This window comes from Terrapene carolina, unplaced genomic scaffold, assembly GCF_002925995.2.
Source record: "Terrapene carolina triunguis isolate 2854851 unplaced genomic scaffold, T_m_triunguis-2.0 Scaffold84, whole genome shotgun sequence".
Taxonomy (NCBI): domain Eukaryota; kingdom Metazoa; phylum Chordata; order Testudines; family Emydidae; genus Terrapene; species Terrapene triunguis.
The window spans coordinates 7,297,413-7,306,328 of NW_020664435.1; positions in this window are offsets into that span (position 1 = coordinate 7,297,413).

Here is an 8,916-nt window from a genome sequence, read left to right on the forward strand (position 1 = left end):
ATGAGTAACTCTCAGTGGGCTAGTTTGTCTCAGTTCTTATTTTTGGCCACACAGGGGAATAAGAAAGAATAAATCCCTCCTCTCCCCTTTCTCACCCCCCCCAAAACCACACCCTCCCTGCTTGGCCTTACTCATATTGAGACTCCAGTCAAAGAAAGGCAAGCAAGGCTCATGCCTCACCTCAAAGGCGTGATGGTGATTTACACCAGCTGAGGATCTCACCCCAATGTGTTTTCCACAAGTCTTTTTAAATAGAATATTTTTAACAGGTACCCCCAAACCTGAACTTTTTTACATAAAAAGAATCCTGTGCTAGCCTTGTTATTATAATAGACCATACTCCTACACAGTTACATTTTAAAAGGTTTTAAAAACAAAAAGAAAATGCAGAACCTTTGTCTATGAATACCAAAACCAACCTTCATCTATGACAAATTGTTGCTGAATTGCCATGGAAACATTTACTAAATGTCCATGTAACCTATGAAAATAGTAACTACAAAAGGTAGCATTTGCCAGAACATATATTTGTATTGGTACAAAAATAGAAAGTAATGATTGCTTCATCATTAACCATGATAGCTGAGCTGAAATCAGAATATTAAAACAAGACATGTTTGAAGGGAGGCAGTGTGGTGTAGTAAAATGCTACTTATCCTTTCTCATACCAGGATCCCCCGGCACCTCACTCCTGACCACCCTCCCATATAACAATATGAGAAGGACCGGATCATAGTGACCCCTTGGCACTTGTTTGAGACCACAGGTTGAAAACCCATTGTTTAGTGGACAGGGCCCTAGACCAGAAGCCAGGAGACCTGGGTTCTCTATTCCTATCTCTGACAATGACTTGTAAAATCTTAGCAAGTCACTAAATTCTCTCTGCTCTCTTTTCCCCATCTGTGAATTATTATTTGTATTGCAGTTGTGCCCAGTAAGGATCAGGACTCCACTGCATCACGTGCTGTGCAAACCACATGACCTAGTCCCTGCTCTGAAGAGTTTTCAAGCTAATTCAAAAGATCACAAGCTAGTGTAACAATTAGGAAGAAAGGACAGACATACAAAGCATTAGGTGCACAACTTGATGGATCCAAATCAGCTTATTTTATTTATAGATTCATAGATTCATAGATTCTAGGACTGGAAGGGACCTCGAGAGGTCATCGAGTCCAGTCCCCTGCCCACATGGCAGGACCAAATACTGTCTAGACCATCCCTGATAGACATTTATCTAACCTACTCTTAAATATCTCCAGAGATGGAGATTCCACGACCTCCCTAGGCAATCTATTCCAGTGTTTAACCACCCTGACAGTTAGGAACTTTTTCCTAATGTCCAACCTAGACCTCCTTGCTGCAGTTTAAACCCATTGCTTCTTGTTCTATCCTTAGAGGCTAAGGTGAACAAGTTTTCTCCCTCCTCCTTATGACACCCTTTTAAATACCTGAAAACTGCTATCATGTCCCCTCTCAGTCTTCTCTTTTCCAAACTAAACAAACCCAATTCTTTCAGCCTTCCTTCATAGGTCATGTTCTCAAGACCTTTAATCATTCTTGTTGCTCTTCTCTGGACCCTTTCCAATTTCTCCACATCTTTTTTGAAATGCGGTGCCCAGAACTGGACACAATACTCCAGCTGAGGCCTAACCAGAGCAGAGTAGAGCGGAAGAATGACTTCTCGTGTCTTGCTCACAACACACCTGTTAATACATCCCAGAATCATGTTTGCTTTTTTTTGCAACAGCATCACACTGTTGACTCATATTTAGCTTGTGGTCCACTATAACCCCTAGATCCCTTTCTGCCGTACTCCTTCCTAGACAGTCTCTTCCCATTCTGTATGTGTGAAACTGATTTTTTCTTCCTAAGTGGAACACTTTGCATTTGTCTTTGTTAAACTTCATCCTGTTTAACTCAGACCATTTCTCCAATTTGTCCAGATCATTTTGAATTATGACCCTGTCCTCCAAAGCAGCTGCAATCCCTCCCAGTTTGGTATCATCCGCAAACTTAATAAGCGTACTTTCTATGCCAATATCTAAGTCGTTGATGAAGATATTGAACAGAGCCGGTCCCAAAACAGACCCCTGCGGTACCCCACTCGTTATGCCTTTCCAGCAGGATTGGGAACCATTAATAACAACTCTCTGAGTACGGTTATCCAGCCAGTTATGCACCCACCTTATAGTAGCCCCATCTAAATTGTATTTGCCTAGATTATTGATAAGAATATCATGCGAGACCGTATCAAATGCCTTACTAAAGTCTAGGTATACCACATCCACAGCTTCACCCTTATCCACAAGGCTCGTTATCCTATCAAAGAAAGCTATCAGATTGGTTTGACATGATTTGTTCTTTACAAATCCATGCTGGCTGTTCCCTATCACCTTACCACCTTCCAAGTGTTTGCAGATGATTTCCTTAATTACTTGCTCCATTATCTTCCCTGGCACAGAAGTTAAACTAACTGGTCTGTAGTTTCCTGGGTTGTTTTTATTTCTCTTTTTATAGATGGGCACTATATTTGCCCTTTTCCAGTCTTCTGGAATCTCTCCCGTCTCCCATGATTTTCCAAAGATAATAGCTAGAGGCTCAGATACCTCCTCTATTAGCTCCTTGAGTATTCTAGGATGCATTTCATCAGGCCCTGGTGACTTGCAGGCATCTAACTTTTCTAAGTGATTTTTAACTTTAATTTAAAACACTTTTTAATAGCTCTGACAGAATCTTAGTTTAACCATTACTGCTCCCTCAGCCAGGGCCTTCCTTAGGATTTATGGGGCCCTACGCAGTATTATTAAACTAGTGCCCCATGCCTCACTTGCACTTAGCAACACAAACATAAGCTTACAATATTGAAAAACTTGCCACATGCACTTTATTAAAAACAGTTTAAACAAATTAAGCACACTATAATGCTGATGGACTATACTTGTACTAAAGAAGTAGTGCTATAGAAAAAATTCTGATTTCTTGACAGAATGATGCAAATAATATAATTTTTTTAATTTATCAACATTTTATTGGAAATTACTATGAAGAGGTATTGAAACAAGGATTTGTTTTTAATTAAAAGCTATCTTTCTGGCTTTTTTGGCTGCAAAATCAGTAATAATGTCATCGTATGACAAACACGACGTGATGTCTTGTTCGATTGCAAGAATAGCAAGACCAGTCAGGCATTCCTGACTCATTGTAGAGCGAAGATAGTTTTTAATGAGCTTCAGTTCCGAGAAACTCTGTTCTCCTGATGCTACTGTTACAGGAATTGTCAGTAGAATACAAGTGTCAATATACAAATTAGGATATATGTCAACAAGTTTGCTGGTATGAATAAATTGTACAATGTCCATCACCGACTTTGTATGTGGCAACATTGATGACAATGTACTCAATTCTTCATATAGTTCAAGTCCATTTAAATCAAAACTATCACTGTGCTTCAGGAGGCTCTCTAGCTTCTTGCACTTTGTCATTAGCTGCTCTTGTTTTCCTATTTCGTTGAATTTAGTTATGTCATACAAAAATCCAAACTGTTCATGGTGTGCTCGTAAGGTATTAAACCTTTCATCAACAGCAGATATTGCTTTGTCCTTCACAACATTAAAAAAATTCAACCTCAAATTTCTTTTTTGGATCATCTATGGGCTCATCTGCTCCTTCATATTCCGCTTATCGTGTTTTCCTCAAAACTCTTGTCTCGTTCGGATGTGGAAATTTTGGTTCTACACCTAGTGCCTCCGCAAACTCTCTTGCTGTAACCTGTGCTTCTTTGAATCCAGCTTCTCTGTATTTCACTAAAAAGTCTTGTGTGTTGTTTAGTAAGGTAAGTGTTGAATCAAACTGCATCGTTGGACTCTGCATTATTTTGCTTACACTTGAGATTTTAACAAGAATGTCATACCAGATTACGACAGATGTTAGAAACTTGAAGCTGGATATTTCAGAGGCCAATAACTGTGCTTCATTTTTAGCTTTTGGTTTTCTGGCTTCTTCCGAAATAGCAACAAGTGCTTTGTAAACTTCCTCAGATTGATATCTCAATGTTTTTATACTTTCTACTCTACTTTCCCAGCGTGTCTCAGATAGAGGCTTAACGGTAATACCACTGACATGTGCTTTAAATATTTGCCATTGTTGAGTGGAAGCTGAAAAGGGCATGTAAATGCATTGCAGCAAACCAAAAAAAGAAATAACTTCTATAGAAGACTTGGCCATATCACACAAAATCAAATTAAGGCTGTGGCATGCACACGGAACAAAAAAGGCTCGTGGATTTTCCGCCAGCAATCTAGCTTGCACGCCAGAAATGCATCCTCTCATATTGGCACCATTATCGTAGCCTTGTCCTCTAATGTTCATTACGGACAATCCCATTCATTTTAGTTCATCAATGAGAGTTTGAAGAAGTCCAAAACCTGTACTGTCCTCTACTTCTAAAAATTTGATAAATGATTCCTTAACTGGAATCTGTGCTGAATCACTAATGTCGACAAATCTCACTACTAACGACATCTGTTCTTGATGACTTATGTCTGAAGTGCAATCTATAATTATGGCAAAATATTTTGCCAAAGGAACCAATGAAACAATTTTGTCTCTCACTTTACCACTCATTAGCATGATCAGTTCATTTTGAATTCTTGGTCCCAAACAGCGGTCATGTATTTCATTTTCAGTTACTCTTCAGAGATGTTCTTTCATCACTGTGTCAAATTTTCCCAGCAGTTGTACAAGGCCCAAAAAATTGCCATTTTTGGGCTGGTATAATTGATCAACGCTTCCTCTAAAAGCAAGATTGTTTGTCGATAGATATTCAACAATAGATAATAGACATTCAAGAACACAAGGCCAATGCTACTTCTCTGACTCCAGCAATCTTTGATTTTGGGTATCAGGAGTTGTCTGGTTTTTTTAACCTTACAATCAGCTCACACCATTTGTGCATAATTTCAATGTGGTATTGTGCCTTTTCATGTTGCGGTAATGTGTGACTAAGATTTTGCCAATCATTAATACCCATGGTTGCTATGTTAAAATTGCAACTGTTGAAAATCTTGCATGGGAAACAAAATACAGCATCCTTGCATTTAGAGTACACAAGCCACCGTCTGTTGACAATTTCACCATTAGAAAGTCTTTTGTAGTCATTGTTTTCTGTGAATTTCCTACCTCTAATGTTTTTAGGATATTCGAGACCTTCTATTCTCACAGGGCCTTTCTCAAGTATAATGTCGTGTAATTTGTTACTTAAAGATTGCGGCCATCCGCCAATGTCATCTATATCCCATGCTAGTGCAGTTTCAACTGTTGTAATTTCTTGGTTTGTGTCTGCATCTGTTTCAAATGGTTGTTCTGTGTTTTGTTGAGTTTCTTGAACTTCGTCTGCATAAAAATTTTCTTCGGCAGTTACTTGATGATCTTGATCAACTTCATTGTTTTCATGACATACAAACTTAAGTATAGAACCCATCTGTGCTTTTATAGCTAATTCTATTTCATCTTTTTGTTTTCCTTTTTGTGACCCGGAAAGTTGTTTCCGATATGACATTATAACTTATAAGGGTGTTTTTTTAAAGAAATAACTGTTTAAATTATTGTCAGATTATCATAAATATTATTTAAAATAACTAATATAGGATAGCCATGAATCTGTGACCTTGAGCTAGTGTAGAGACACCTTACAGGGCACTCCACCCTGACTGAGACACAGTAGAGTTGGAAACTCATGTCATTTTACAAAGTCACTTTTTAGTTTTAAATGTGTAGTGGGCATCAGTCTTAACGTTAGTTACAACTCTATATCAACCTTATACTATAAATAGATCAATGGCACTATCCAGTTTGATAAGCTGGGTTTCCAAGCAGCGGGAAAATAGGACACTAGTTTTATTCCTAGGTAAAGCACAAAGTGACCAAAATGAAGCCATCACAGAATCATCTAATCTAGATTAAGGTACAGAAGTCCTACCCACTAAAATTACAAAGACAAAGACAAGCTAATTTCTTTTTCCAACCTAATGTGCCCTTGTTACAGAAGGACCCTCTCCAGGTTTTGTCACTCATCCTTTCTGATAAACAATGTCAATTATGACACTGAACTTCCATCACCAGTTAATTTTACAGAGACAGCTGAGTAATCAGATGATGATAACTTCTGATCACTTGCAATCTTGACTGGATATGAACTGATTAACCTGCTTCCCTACAGTAATTTTTGCAGATGATATTCTTATTGTAATGCCAGGTTTGGCTAGCCATTACAATGACTGTCCAATGGTGAAGAAAGACTTTCTAGAAGTAGGGTTGAGGTTTTTTCCTTCTACTCTAGAGCTGTGCATGAACCATCCACAAAATCCCACAAAGTCTCCAAAACTTTGATCTGGTCTACACTGGGGGGGGGGGGGAATAGATCTAAGATACGCAACTGCAGCTACGAGAATAGCATAGCTGAAGTTGACTTATCTTAGATCGACTTACCTCCCATCCTCACGGCGCGGGATCGACGGCCATGGCTCCCCCATCGACTCCGCTTCTGCCTCTCACCCTGGTGGAGTTCTGGAATTGACGGGGAGCGTGTTCGGGGATCGATTTATCGCGTCTAGATGAGACGCGATAAATCGATCCCCGATAGATCGATCGCTACTCGCTGATCCGGCGGGTAGTGTTGACGTACCCTTTAACATCAGCATCCTTTTTCACAGACTTTTTTCCTTCTTCACCAATATCTACTTCTCTGCTCCTTGGAAACCCAGCTTATTAAACTGGATAATGCCACTGATCTATTTACCGTGGGGGCTCTCAATCTTTTCAGACTACTATATCCCTTTCAGGAGTCTGATTTGTCTTGTATACCCCCAAGTTACCTGAGGGGGGATATTGAGGGACGGGGGGGAGGATGGGAGATACTGAGGGATGGGGGAGGGGAAGGCAGGGACTCCACTGAAGGCAGTCCCCAGCTGGCATGCTGACCCCAGTGTGTCGAGGGAGCACAGCCACCACCCCTGCCCACAGACCCCCAGAAGACCCCTGCCCCATTGCTGACACACACCGAGCTTCGTACACAGCAGACGCTGCAGCAGCCCAGGCTCGCAGCCCGGGGGGGGGAGGGAGGGGGCAGCAAAGGATACCAAGCCACCCGGCTCACCAGACGGCTGCAGAGAGTCCCAGTTCCCAGCAGAGACCCCTGTACCCTTTCCCTCACGCAGAATGTGCCACACCAGTGCATTTGGCTCTGTGAATACGGCCCCTGCCTAAGGAGACTGCAGTGCATCCTGGGTGTGCACGAGCTGACCCACTCTTATCTGCTGTCCCGGTGGTGCCCCAAATTTTCGGGTGCCCTATGTAACCGTGCATGCCTAAGGACGGCCCTGCCCTCGGCCCAGCCATCATTAGTTGGCTGATTTCTTGTAGGCCTCACAGCAGATGTGAGCTCTGAGGAGGGATTTGAAGGAGGAGAGGGCTGGCACACCACTATAATCTATAACTAACATTTCCCTTTACTGTTTGGTCTAAAGCATTATTTCTGTACTTGGACACTTTAGGGTACTTAAAGGGGACAAAGAACAGAAGAAGGCTGTTTTCTTTCCCTCTATCTTTCCAGTTCTAGGGGATTCTATTTATTAAAGGATCCTTGAATGAAAGAATGAAAAATAACCTCCAGTTTGCTAAGCTAATTCCCTTCCCATCAGCAATATAATAGTACTGTGAATCTTACAATTTATTTGCTGCTGCTGAAATTTTCTTCAGGCTTACTGGCCATAAAGCATGTTATAAGGAGGATATTTATTTATTTATTTGGATTTCTAAGACATTAAGGGCCAGATCCAAAGCCCATTGATGTCAGTGGGAGTCTTTCCATTGACTTCTGTGAGCTTTGGATCAGACCCAGATACTCGAAGCACACTCCCCAAGCTCTGGGTGCTCCTACCATTAGTTAAACCAAAATTACTTTATTCCACAGCCATATGCTCATACAATCATAATCTGTTCCGAGCCCATAATGTATTTATATACCATGTTAACAGCTAACCCTATCCAGGACCTAGCCTCTCTCCCACCCCCTCCATGAGCAGATTTCCTCCCACCTGTGCACTTTCCTCTTCCTCTCCGCCCCCACACCTTTAATGCAGGTTCCCCAAAGGGTTTTGAGACAGATGTAGGAATCAGAGAATCAGGGGACTGGTCATTCTCCACAACACTATCCCCTGCAGACCTTCCGTCTCTCCCCATGGGATCCACATACAGAAATCTGGGAGAGAGTTAATACAGTTAGGACAGGAAGAATGGTCACTGGAGAACCCCACCACCTGCAGAATATAGGAGCCATGCACAGGGGAAAGGAGGGGCCAGCAGAACAGTGTGAAGGCAGGAGCTATCCAGGCAGCCCATTCCTGCGTCCATAGATCTGGGGAAACTTCAGGGCTGGGAGGCTTTGCCCTGCCCTGACCCCATTGCCCCTCAAATCCCTCCCCCTTAAGGGAACAATGCCAGGAAATTCCATAGGATAAACCTCACAATGTTTTCCTGCCCCTTTATCTCTCTTCTGTGGGATTTATTCTGCAAGAGAGAATGAGCGGACCCTGAGTAAGGATTTCTCAACTTGGTCCTATGAGCAATATACTTTCTTTTCTCTGACTCAATTATTTTTCCATCCTACTTTCTATTGGCTGTCATTTATGTATGTTTCTGCCAAGAGAAAATGTGAAGTTCCACTACCAGTTTATGGTATATAGAGTATATCAAAGGATACCCTATAGTACGTATATAATATACCCTAAGTAATTGAGTGAGAATTATCCCCTTGTCCCCTATCCCTTATCCCCTTTCCAGTTTGTGACCAAGGACAGCTCTCATTTGGCCCCTGGAAACTTGACTCCTTCCATGACTCTCTTAGGCTAGGTCTACACT